The sequence below is a fragment of the Setaria viridis genome, chromosome 7 (genome assembly GCF_005286985.2).
Source record: "Setaria viridis chromosome 7, Setaria_viridis_v4.0, whole genome shotgun sequence".
Classification (NCBI taxonomy): Eukaryota; Viridiplantae; Streptophyta; class Magnoliopsida; order Poales; family Poaceae; genus Setaria; species Setaria viridis.
In genome coordinates, this window is record NC_048269.2 from 21,646,691 (window position 1) to 21,660,380 (window position 13,690).

Here is a 13,690-nt window from a genome sequence, read left to right on the forward strand (position 1 = left end):
TGTGTCCTCTGTCAGGAGGACTTGGTCGGAGGATCCGATCAGGAGAACTTAGTCGGGAGAACTCAGTCGGGGTCGGATTGTGGCCCTACCCTTGACTGGCTCCTTTCGGTCGGGGTACCGACTAAACTTCCTGGTCGGAGGAATTGGCTGATGGCCGGATTAAGGCCTCAGCGCGTAGCCAGGCCGGCCAAGGTGTACGTTGTTGCGGTGCTCTTCATTGGATCAAGTGTTGTAGGAAGACTGTCCCGTTAGGGACCCCGAGTTTATGGACCCGTTAAGGTGATTAGGCAAACTAAAACCTTAGCATCTAGTTTCCACTATTTTGCATGAACATAAACTAGATCATTCTATCCAAGACGTGCATTCTATGGTTGATCTGGTGTGGAACCCTCATCCAAAACAAGTTTTGCAACCTAGACCCAATCCTACCAAGAGACTGCACTAAGAAAGTATAGGCTAATAAGTTGTAAGTATAAAATGCGGAAACGTAAGATGAGGGGAAGCAAACTCTTGACATGAAGATTTATCCCGTGGTATCGGTAGACACTAAGCCACCACTAAAGCACTCACACAAGAGTATTACTTCCCGGTCACAAGTCTCTTCTGGGGCACCCTTGACTTGCCACAAAGGCTTGGCTACTAAGGCTCACGCCAAGTTCCCCAGTCACCTTGATACCGTCTCCACTAAGGAGTTTCTCCACGTCTCCACTAAGGAGCTTCTCCATGAAGGAGGAGGTCTCCACGTCACCCGCACACGGTCGTCGACGCCGCTCCACACCAAGCCGGAGGGTTGAAGACTTGCCGGTGAGCCACCAAGGCTCCAAGGCGCCGGCACACCTTGTACAACTGTGGTCCACTCCTAGAACCGATCACACGGTAGGCACACCTTGCACTTTCCCTTTCTCTACACCTATCCTAGTACTAATCACTCTCCTAAGCTTGTGTTAAGCCTTAGAATAATCACTTAAGCACTTTTGGTGGCTTGGATGTGTTATTGATGGGTCCTGATCTCCAATGGACTTCTGCACACTCCAACTACTTCAAATGGGCGAGGAGGGGGTATAAATAGCCCAAGGCATCAAAGAGCTGTTGCTCCAACGGCTAGCTAAAGTATACCATCTGATGTTCCAATGGTCTGTTTTGGCATGCATCGGAACATCCGGTGCAACTAGCCATTGGCCTCCCCGCGTCCAAGTTCTTCAATGAATCATCCCATATTCATCCGACGCTTCATCCGATGGCACCGTCAGAACATCCGGTGCTAAAGGGTTTTTGCCCAAAACCTCTCTAGAAGTTTTTGAAATAAATATGCTTCGTCCGCGCTTCCCTTAGCCTACCATCGGATCATCCGGTGCTATAGGGTTTTTTTTCTTCAATTCCTTCACCCAAGAATTCATCCGACTCTACTAGAAATCCTACCATCGGAACACCCGATGGTCACGACTCTTTTTCCCTTATTTCTCGTTATACCAATTGCTCCGACGCTTGCTCCAATGGTTGCTCCGATGGATCGTCGGATCATCCGATGGTACTGAACGTTCTAAGCACCAAAAATACCATCACTTGGATGCTTGAATATCATAGAATAATTCTAGATACTATGGCTTAGTCACTTGAATACTATAGCTTGGATACTTGAATACCATGATTTGAACATCAAAAATATCATAGCTTGGATACTTAAATACCATGATTTGGACCTTGCCATGGTTTGGTTTCTATACTTAAGACCTAGAAAACCTACAAGTTATATGCTTGACAAACCATTAATCCCAATGACTATCTTGTTACTCAATCACCAAAATCATAAACTAGCTTAATGGAGCCATGTTCGCTACCTCCAGCTACTCCAGGTACAAAGGGAGAGGAAATTTGTGGTGGCAATTTCGGATGTTATTTTCATCAAATTGATGGGCAGTTTGGTAACAGCCGTTTGGGGAAGGAGGAGGAGCTGGGAGGAACCACTATTTTCAACTCCCCCTGCCCAGTTCATTTTCAGAACGGCTTCATGCGAGAAACTGACCTATGAATTACTCTTTGATAGAGCTTCAGCTGAAGCCGTCGGTGGAGCTGCTATTTGAAGCCCAATCAAAGGGATGTCAAATCAAACCATCACAGTCGCTAGCTCTCATGGCCTAGAATTATCAAATAGTTTAATTGGATCAGACAAGAGTCCGTACCAAATACAACTCATTAATGCAAAAAAAAACTTACTTTTTTTGGAAGAAACCTTTAGAGGTCTATAACAAATTAGAGTCAATTATTTGGGAGTTTCAAGACATGCTGGAAAAGATAAATTTTAGAAAATATTAATAAAAAAGTAGAAACATTCCTCAACATCTTAGTGATTCTACTCATCGTTGGCAATTTTAGTGAGGGGATCTCTATTTTCTAAAAAAATATTACCTCTAATATTTAAAAAAATCATCTAATGTATACCAAATATAAATCTGAATTACCCATATATGTGATTATAAAAGATAAACCTAATAAGAAAAATCTCTTAAGTTTACATCTAAATTACTCACCTGTGTTATTATGAAAAAAAAAAGATAAATTAACCTCTAACTTTGCATCGCTCTCTCTGGTGTCCATACGGAGTTTGTAAGGGTTATGGTTTTAGATTTCTTCCGGATCTAGCTTAAAAGATAATATTAATAAACCCTTCGTATTCCTACAAAATTTGCCCCTCATTTGGCAGGCCCCGCTCAGTGGAGTACAATTTGCTGCTGTAGGTATTGTGACATGACTTTTTTTCCAAACGCTAATGTTTTTTTTAAATCACTATGCTCGCGTACACGTACCCACACTCATCGCTAGTGAGATGGAGCACGAGGAGGGTGCTGGAACGTGCAAGGCTACGGAAGCCCTCGAAGGTGGTGTTGTCTTGTCCAGGAAGAAGAATAATCTTGTTAACATCCATGAAGAACATGGTTAGCGTAGCGACATTGACGGTCAAACGAGACAAGTACTGTATATCCTCCAAGCGGGCGTACTTAAGAAAACCATGAACCTGTTCACCACCCGCGTGCTCGGCAGCAAGAACACGATCAAAGCAGGAGTCTGCGTGTGTGGTTGCTACCAGGCCAAATCGGTCGATCGGAAGCGAAGGCCTCGACTGCTGCAAGCATGCATGTGGGGGCGGCTAGGACTAGCTGGTAGAGCACTAGAGCAGGGCACCGGGGAACTGTGGCCGCACAACCAGCCGCGATCCGTCCCATTCTCCCTCTGGCCCGGCGCCAGCGACAGCGAGAGGTCGAGATGCCCCCTCGTGCGCCGCTTTGTCCGCTCGCGCCTGCCCCGTATCTTCCTATGGATTCGAAGCACACCCCTGCTTGCTCGTCCTTGAGCGGCCAGCCACAGCCAGGGCCAGATTTGGATCGCTGCTCGTACTTAATTACGCAGCTCGCTTGTTTTATCCGCGATTGTTAATGCGTGCCTAGTGCTGATTAATTGCAGGTGATTAGGATGCCTGGACATGGACGTGCTGTCGTCGTTCACCGATCGTCTCTGCCGACTAGCACATCAGTGATGGATCGACGATGGTGGTGGATCGGTCTGTGCCTCTGTTTCCCAGCAGCTTCTGCCGGCTCATGCGCTCGTGCTGTGGTTGAGGGGTCGGGAGAATATTATTTCTGCTTAAGCGTGGTCGACAGTGTCGCTGATGGAATGCCGCCGGACCTGTGCTTGGATCGTTGCAGATGCCTCATCGAGTCCGCAAGATTTTTTTTGGATAAAGACGCAAGATTGTGCTTGGGCGGGTTCCTTGAACCTACGACGCCAGCATCGAGTCGTCGCCTGGTGTTGCGATACCTCAGACTCAGATGCAGGCAGCGCCTAAACGTTGTACTACTAAATGCTGTAGTACAGAAAAGAAGAGGGAAAGGAAGGGATAGGGAAAGAAAGGAAAAGCTAGGTGAGGTGGCGATGGCATGGCGCACCCTGGCCGGAGCGACCGCCGGATCGGACGGCCTCTGCAGCAGAGAGCGTGTGATTCACGAGGCCGCGCGCCGCGCTCGCTGGACGCTGGCTCGCTGCTGCCAATAATCAAATCAAACCGAGGTGAGGTGAGCGAGCGGCCGCGCCACGCCAGACGTCACGTACGTGCGGGGGCAGGGCACCGCATTTCCTGCCCTCTCGACCTCCTCCAGACAGTCATGACCGGGGCTGGGGCCTGGGGCACACGGAGGACCAGGACCTGCCGGCTGCCCCTGCCCCTGCATGGTCGCGGTCTCGGTCTCGGAGGCCGTGCCTGGGGCCGTGAGTGCGCGCCTCTCGAGATGGCACGGGGGGGGGGGGGACGTGTCAGGCTCTCTGACCTCTGCGCTCTGAACAGATTTCGCCGTCGTCCGGCTGAGGCAGACCGCGGGGCCGTGTGCACGCGCGCGGCGCGGCGTACCACTCCAGAGTCCAGACAGAGCTCAGGCCAGTGAGCCAGGCAGAGGCCGCGCGCGTGTGCGTGGCCATGCCGGGCACGCGGGGATTCGCGCCGCGCCTAGGACAAGGACGACGACGACACACTCCCATGACCCCATGCGCTGGGCCGCTGGCTGTGAAGCGAGCGCGCAGAGCGGCAGGGTGTGGTGGCTGCTGGCCGCTGCCCGCTGCTGGGGCCGGGCCTTTGACCAGCGGCCGGCCGCCCGTGCGCGCAGCGCATTGCGTAATCGCGTTTGGCCTCGTTCAGTACACCTCTAAATCCCAACTTTGCACTATGCAAAAAAAAATTCCCCATCATATTAAACTTATGGTACATGCATGGAGTACTAAATGTAGATGAAATTAAAAACTAATTGTACAGTTTTGTTGTACTTTACGAGACGAATCTTTTGAGCCTAATTAGTCAATATTTGAACAATAATTCACAGATAAAACGAAATGCTACAGTGTGCTACAGTGGTGGTACAGTGATTTTAGCACTTCAAAATTAGGCGACTAAACATGGCCTTGCTTTGCATGCGCGGACGCACCCGCACGAGGGGCGCATTCATTTCGTCTCATCGCGTTCGGCATCGCCGCATCGGTCCGCCCAATGCCAATTTCCCCCGCGTCAGCAGTCAGCGCTCGCCGTGGCCCCCCGTGCGTCCTCGCTCCCATACCCCAGCAGTCCCAGGTTCCCAGCTCTCCGAACCCCAAGACCGAACTAGCTAGCTGCTCCCAATTCCCATACACTTTCAGAGAGCGAGCAGAGCAAGTGCATGACTGCATGCGCACGGTACTCCTGCGTACCACGCCATGCATAGGGTACGGGAGCATTGTTTAGCAAGTCTTCAGTCGTCTTCGCCTGCTTGCTCTGCACTTCTGCCCCGGCAGTCCGGCTGGCGACGGCGAGCAACGCCGCATGGCACCTGTACCGATCGTTCAGCCAGTGGCAAGACGACAGCGCAATATCTCTATCATTCATCGCACCCGTGCGGCCTGCAATACACATGTGTGCGCATGGCTCCGGTCCGATATGTTTATTCCGATGATGTGATGTATGATGAGTCCTCTATGTTGATTAAAAATTCAGTCCGTAATGAGAGAGAGGCAGCTAGCAGAGACTAGAGATGTACTACATGGCCGATGGTCAACCCCAAACCAGTGTGGAGACGTGTCCGGCGCCTTGAATTCCCTTGCAAACATCGATGCATGAGGATCGGATTGCCATGCGGCTGTCTGCACTCTGCAGTGGGCTTGGATGACCTCCGAGACTCCGAGGGGTACGGTATAGCTGTGTGTGTTTGCGCTCGACTAGTACTTCTACCGATCGTACCACATCAATATTGTTGCTAATTTAGCAACAGTATTACGAGAAATAAAAGTGGAAAGTTTCATCCCACGACACTCAGCAAGCTCACTCTTCTCAGTACCGAGGCTGAGATCCTCTTATCATCCCGAGCTTTTCTCCTGCATACACCCTCTGTGTTGTACCAATGCCAGTACATGCCTTTTATTCCAAAGAAGTCAAAACTCTATAAATCTTGACTGTGGAGTAACAGTTAGTTAAAATCTCCGTTATTGTACAAAACTTGGACCATTTAGATTCATATTTGAGTTACTTTTAAGATGTTGATTTTGTACTTTCTTTTAATAAAAAAAACATGCTAAACACGGTCGCGAAAAAAGATTTTGATTCTGTAGCAACTTTTTTAATATAATAACGCAAGAGAAAACGGTCAAAATTAAATCTACTCTTAGAGCGATGAAAGGAAGGAGTAGCTACTCCATTTAGTTCATTGAATTGGACTCTCTATAGGTTATGCCCGCCACGCCCATCTCGTTATAGTACGCCTATATCGGTGGTACGTAGATCAGCGGTAGTAATAGGGACGCGCACGTCACGCTACACGCGCAGCGTACACGGCCACACACTACACCGACCCTAGCCATGCTTGCAGCATGCTTGCACGGTGCAGCATGCTTGCATGTGGTCGTAATAAGTGTGCATGCCTAGCTCCATCGATCGTAATGCTAGCGCACGTACGTATAGCCGCCCTGTAGCCGGCCGGTGCGCGTACGTGCATGCATGCACGTGTGGTGTGGACGCGCCACGCACGGGTGCGTGGAGTGGAGTGTACTATACGATACGATCGTTAATGCACTAGACGACGAGAACGAGGGCGGTGCAGACGTGTAGTACGTGTAGGGGCTACACACCGCTACGCGGTAACGCAAACATGTGCGCGGATGTGAGCATACCCAACGTCGTCGGAACGTCCCATCTCTATACTCTGCATATGTAATCTTAAAATAGATTATAGTCGTGTCTATGATCTTAAAATAGCTGGGTCGAAGGAGATAATGAGATTACAAAGATCTGAGCGGCTGTATTTCTACTCCCTCCGTCCCAAACTACTATTCGTTTTGACTTTTCTAATTACATAATTTTTACTATGAACCTACATGTGTATATATCTAGATACATAAATTTAGAAAAATCAAAACGAATAGTAATTTAGAACTAATAACTTTTTTAATCTGATTTCATAATCCCTACCTAATCTAAACACCCCCTAAGTGGCATACGGTAGGATTGTAATCTCCACGCAAATTGTACAAGCTACTTAAATATATGGCATTTATAGAATAAATAAATTAGCTCATTTGTTCTTTAACTAATTTTTTTGTCTTATAAATATTACTCTCTCCGTTTCAAAATGTAGGTCGTTTTGACTTTTCTAGATACATAGATTTTGCTATATATCTAAACATAACCCTATATTTAGGTGGCAAAATTTATACATCTAAAAATCCAAAACGACCTACATTTTGAAACGGAAGGAGTTAATATTTGAGGACGGAGATAGTGTATCATATCTAGTTGTCGCCTCAGAGTTATCCCAGAAAATGATATATATACACACACGTATGCAAACTGGTTTTGCGAGCTTCACTGGTTCCCAATTCGGAAGGCCGTACGGGGGGCGTGTACGTGCGCACTCGTACTTATTCTGGCGATATGTTCGATCAATCAGGGACCTAATCATGCACGTATATTTGCCGGCACGTCGCCGCGCACTTGCGTTACTCGATGAAAGGGACCATGCAGGTGCACGTACGCCACCTAGTCATAGGCTCATAGCTAGCGTGCGTGCGTGCGTGTGCACGAGGGCAGGGCAAGATCACTTTGTACCCACATGGCTACAGTACAAGCTAGAGTACAGCGCTGTAGACGCCCTTGTCTCCATGCTGTAATGAACTACCACATGTGTGTCCATCGTATAGCCGTAAGGGACCACACGTACGTAGGTCTGTACACACGTTACTATAGAGGTACGTAGTGGCTAGCGTACGTCCATGCAAGTTGATGAGTGTTTTCCCCCTCATCAGAGGACGAGCCCGCGTTGTCTTACAAGGGGTGTTTCGGTCTTTTTCTCCCGGCCGTCTTCTTCGTCTCTCTACCAACAACACGTACAGGGAACATGATTGTCAACCACTCAACCCACGTACGCGCAAGTACAACCGGTGCGCAACGTCCGTATATCTTTGTAACAAAAGGGACAGACGACCGTACTGTGTTACTATTGGCCTTCGTCCTACCAGCACGTAGTTTACTTAGCGTTAAACTTTGTGTCCTTGACAACCCACATCACAGGCCATGTCGTTAGCTACCTGGCTAGCTAAGTACAAGACTTGGGACAAAAAAAAACAAAGTACAAGACTGCCACCGCTGCACAGACACGTAAAGAGTACATTCAGATTTTTGACATGGATGTATCACCAACCATAATATGGACATCAGATTTGGAACACGGCGAGCAGGGATTGTTTAAACCAACGCCTCGTTGTGCCTCTCGATCAGTTGCATTCCCAAGCTTTCTCTAGTGTGCTACCTGCTACGTCGCTTATGAAGTTATGAGTTAGTCTGAAGCTTTAGCTCCTTTAGTCTTCCCAAAGGGATCTTTTCCCTGGTCGATCGATCGATCAGGCTGCAAAAGAAGGTCAAGCAGGAGTGCAGGACCACCAAAAACAAAGTATGGATATGCTGGGTGGATCAAAGATGCCATGTTCTTATAATCCCATGGCCACTTGCTGCTAGGTAATGGAATATTGCAGTACGTGCAACTACACTGTCCTCTCAAACCTCCCAAAAGACACGCAAATGCAATTTCACAAAGGGAGCCGCATCACCCATCATCGGCTAGCAACAACCACCATCAAACTACCGTTAGTATCTTGCTGCTGCAACTACAAGTAATCCAATCATTTGCATGCATGCAAGCCATGCATGGTCATCTTTGCTTCGATCTGCTAGCTGTTTGATACGCTACCTACGTGGGTGCTGTTCTTTAGTCCATGGACTAAACTTTAGTCCCTAACCTGATTGGTTCCATGCACTAAAGTTCATTAATGCAGTTGAACAAAGACCCTTTTACCCCTGCTTCCCACCAGACTGGTACCCCTGTTTCTAGCGCTACCCTGTTTGTGGCGCCAAGTTCTGGGCGCTGATGGTACCCTGTTCTAGGTGCCTGGTACCCTGTTCTGGCGCCAAGTTAGCCGCGCTGCTGGCTTGTGGGCGCATGGCACATAATCAAAATTTGTGATACATTCATAAAACTATTCATACATTTGAAAAACTGTCCATACATTTGAAACCATCACAGCTATGACCTACTAAAATAACCATTGGCTATACAATCACGGAATTCATTCATAGTTTGATCTTCGTCCCCATGACATGTATTTGATATATTTTCTTGAGAAGACGATGCTTCGAAGAATGGAACATAGTTCTCATCATGATCAACCAAATCAAAGTTCGCATCCCATAAAAAACTCTCTCGAATGAAATTATGTAGTGCCATGCATGTAATAATTATTTGACTTTGCTTTGGCATCGAATAACTTGGTAGATCTAGCAAAATCCTCCACTTCATCTTTAAAACTCCAAAAGGCCGCTCGATGATATTACGAAGTGAAGAATGTGCATAATTAAATTGCTTTTTTTACCTCTTAGCATTGGGCCTTGTCAATACTCCGGGAGATGATACTTTGTACCCTTGTACGGGACATGACCTACTGATTTGTGAGTTAGCTACTGAAAATGGACTTCACAAAACCAAAGACATTCAGCTACCAGGGTATGAGCTACTGAAAATGGATTTCACAAAACCAAAGACATTCAGCTACCAGGGCATGAGCTAGTGCAAATGGATTTCACAAAACCAAAGACATTCAGATACCAAGGCATGTACTGAAAATGAATTTCACAAAACCAAAGGCATTAAGCTACCAGGGTATAAGCTACTAAAAATGGATTTCACAAAACCAAAGGCATTCAGCTACCAGGGCTTGAGCTACTGCAAATTGATTTCACAAATTCACAGCTAGCAGGGCATCTCAGGCATTCAGAAGAACAAATTGACATCACAGGCATAGGAGCATGGATCTTCGCCTTGAAGGTGCCAAGTTGCTTGAGGAACGAAGGTGTGGCCGGCAACAGAGGATCCATGGCCTCCGCGGTGTACCATCGATCCCCCACAACTTCCCCCTCTGCCTCCGCGAGTAGACACGGCTCCCCCACGGCCTCCCACTCTACGTCCGCCGAATCCAGCTCCAGTGTTTGTGGACCTCAAGCGGCGACCTCCACGACCTCCACCACGACCTCCCACTCTGCCTCCAAGGGCAAAAGGAGGTAGCCCATGGTCGCCTCCAGCATCATCCGCCCGGAGGTACTCCTGGTAGAAGCCAAGGTTGGGGAAGCCGTCAGCCTGGGAGTTGAGGTCGAGATGCTCCATGCGCATCCGGGGAGTGGAGAGGGTGGGGGCCGTCGGTGAGGAGAAGGGGCCGAAGTCGTCTTCATCGCGGGCGTCCGGGGAAGAAGGGAAGCTGCGGGTAGCCGCGGATGAAGAAGCCGCCTGAGAGAAGAAGTCCCGGTAGCGGTCCATGGTGGGTGCGGTGGTGCGGAGGACCGGGTGCGGCGGCGTGGGGAGGAGCGGAGGCGGTGGATCCAGCGTGGGAAGGACTGGGGGTGGTGGCGGCGGACGGAGTGGGGAGGGGACTGAGCGGCGGGAGCAAACGGAGCGGGTCGGTGGCGGCGGCGGGTGCGGGGAGGGGAGCGAGCGGCGGGAGTGGTCGGAGCCGGGAGGGGAGCGGCCGCGGCGTGGAGGGGATCGAGCGACGGGAGCGGGGAGAAGAGCGTGCGAGGAGGCTTCTTGAGGAAGGGCGCAACTGTCGGCTGGGAGGGGAGCGCGAGGGGACGGGTGGGGCGGGGAGTAATGAGGGGTAGGGGTGCCCCAAGACCCTTTAGTGTGCTGCCGCTTCCTGCGCCGTGTGCTGCCGCTTCCTGCGCACCGCCGCCCTCGCATGCTTCGATCGGAGTGACGCCCAACCGGGGTGGGCAGCGCCTGGCGTGGAGGCACGATGCGGCCTCCGTCCTTGGCCCACGTGCGTCGTGCGCCGCATCTCCACTACCCATGGGCGGTGGCGAGAGACCCGGCGGATCGGAGGTGGTGCATCCCGCCACGCAGTCCATCTCCACCCAATCAAGCACAAGCACCATCACATTTGTTTCTTTTTTCCCTGCAGCTCGCCGGATCCAACCGCATGGAGCAAGAGGAAGATAAGAAGTGAGAGAGGAGATTGATGAGAGAGGAGATTGATGGAGCAGGAGGAAAATCATGGAACCGCATGGAGCAGGAGTTTTGCACATTGATTAGATGTATTATCATCTTTGTTCATCTACATTAATGGATTTTAATCCATGGATCCAAACAGGGTAGGGACTACCTTTAGTGCATGGACTAAAGGAATCAAGCAGCCTTATTTGCTCGGTGATCTAAGTAATCCTTAGTGCACGTGCGAGGTGGTGGCCCTTGCCTCATCTGGCTAAAGCTACAAATGCTTAATCGAGGCAACGGAGGCGACGTGGCTGCTTTTCATTCGATCGGTTTCCTGCTTAACAATTCAGCGGTCGTTGATGATGTGGTGTGTGGGGTTTTGTTTACGTTGCTATATGTTCTGTCATCGCGGCGTTTGTTTTTGGAGTGCATGTGGGAAACATATTCCTCTGGATCTTGGTTGTAATCTGCTCATAATTGAGATGTTTAAGTTATGCCCAAAAGAGGCTAGTAGTTTAAGCTAATTTTAGCTGGTGTTGCGCGCTCCTTTAATCATTGTTAGATGTAAGCTAGTCTAAGCTTAATATATAGAGGCTCGCTGTGATTGGCAATTATATGCGTAGAATATAGATCTGGGCCGTGCTAGAAAGTTCTAGTACACTCATTAGTTTTTCTTGTGTTTTTTTTTTGCACGACACAACAAACTCATGGCCGTATATTATGCACATTTAGGGATCATTTACCAAGCACAGCGTGACACGTGGAACTCGTGCATCGCAGTCGGCAAGGACTCTCCGGCATGCAGAGGCAGAGAAAGATGATGCATCACGGTCACTCGGTCAACTTGATCTTGCTCCACGCAACCATGCGCCTGGGCCTTTCGCAAATGCACTCATGTGATTTCCTTTTTAACTTCCTCGTTCAGGTACCACTGACCGCGCTGCTACGACGCGTCCAATGCAATGATAGTCATGTTAACTTTGTTGCTACATGGCGACACGCGTTTCAGCATTCGGCTCAACTCAAACCTTTTGCCGCCGCCGCCGTCAGGTCAAACTCTACGACACACTACTACGCATTCATGGAGTACTCCCGATACCAAAGTAAAGCCACACACATGCATGGAGCAGTAGTGGCATCCGATTCGACCCAGTCGTTCGGCCGAATCGGCCCCGTACGAACCCAAAAGAAAGCCGGGCACGCGGGGGCGCACGTACACTGAATCAACGCCGGCCGGTCTCTCGCGGCAAAACCCCAGGCCGATCGAGAGGCCGGCGAGTGACCATGTAGACAGGCGACGGCGCCGCAAAACGCCATGATCTCTAGCTCGATCGGCAGCCCGTGCACTTTCGGTCGTGTGCGAGCATTGACTAATCCCCAAAGCTGCAAACCTTTGATTGAGATTTAATAGTACTAGCGCTTTGCCGACGACCGATCGGCTGGGATTTGCTTCGTAATGATGATGGCTAAGCTACTCGATCACATCAGGTTTGTCTCGGTGGATCGCGCTTTGGCTTTCCGTGGCGGTTGAGCACATAGCTAGCCAGCTTTTTGACCGAGCTAGCTACCATGCACCACCGCTGCGTGCTTTGTTGCCTTGTTGGAGAGGCTGGCCGCGCAGCGCGCGCGCACGCTTTGCTCGGTGGTCGAACCCACCGGCCACTCATCCCGCCGTGCCGCGCCGCACGCACCCACCCACCAACCAACCATCCTCGAGCCGCGCACGCACCGCGCGTCGCCGACGGCCACGGCTTTACTCCTCCTCCGGTGCAGTAGCAGTATAGCACTACAGCCGCAGCTCGCAGCTAGCTAGAGGCAGGCGCCGACCGGCCGGCCGGGCCGGCAGGGCGACGCGTCCCGTGCATGCATATGCGCGCACGCGCGCGGTTATTGCCTTTCCGTCTACTGTTGCGAGCGGCGCGCGTACGCGTACGGGACGTTATCGAACCGGTGAACGTGACCCGGCCCGTCGTCACTGTGCCGCATGGCGCGGCGCGATTTGATTGATGCATGCGCGATCGATATCCCTCCTCCTCCTCTGGTGAACAGGTACGATGTACAGTAGCTGCCGCAACACGTTCACGTGTGCTAGCCTGCCAGGTAGCAGTGGTACAAGCACTGTAGCAGTAGTTGCGCGCTCGTCTCGTCGTGTATCTCGGTATGTACGTACTGGACGTACATACGTGAGATCGCTGTCGGATGGGAGGCCCACGTGCATGGGCGTCCACTGACCGGGCCACCCGGGCGGTATTTTCTGCAGAATTTTCGCTCGCTAATTTCGCCAACACTTGTACTTTCAAAAAAAATTCCGCCAACTCCGTCTGATGTGATGGTTTGTTCATCCGGGATCGTTGCCATCATGGACCAAAGGCAAAAGGCCGGGGCAGCGCCGGCGTGTGGACGGAGGCGAAACGCGCGCGGGGCCTGGTTGTGTTGTGTGTGTTTCGCCGCCGCCGCCTCGCTGCTGGCGCCACTTACTTGTGCACAAGCGGGCAGGCGTGGGCCGTGGTGCGCTGCTACGAGGAGAGGGGCCGGCCTGTGGGTAGTAGTAGTGTCGCAAGAGGCCTCTTCCCGCTGTCTAAGTGGAAAGCCCAACAGGCCGAGAAAGTGGAAAGCGGACGTAACATTTCTGTCCATTCTGTTAGTCTAAA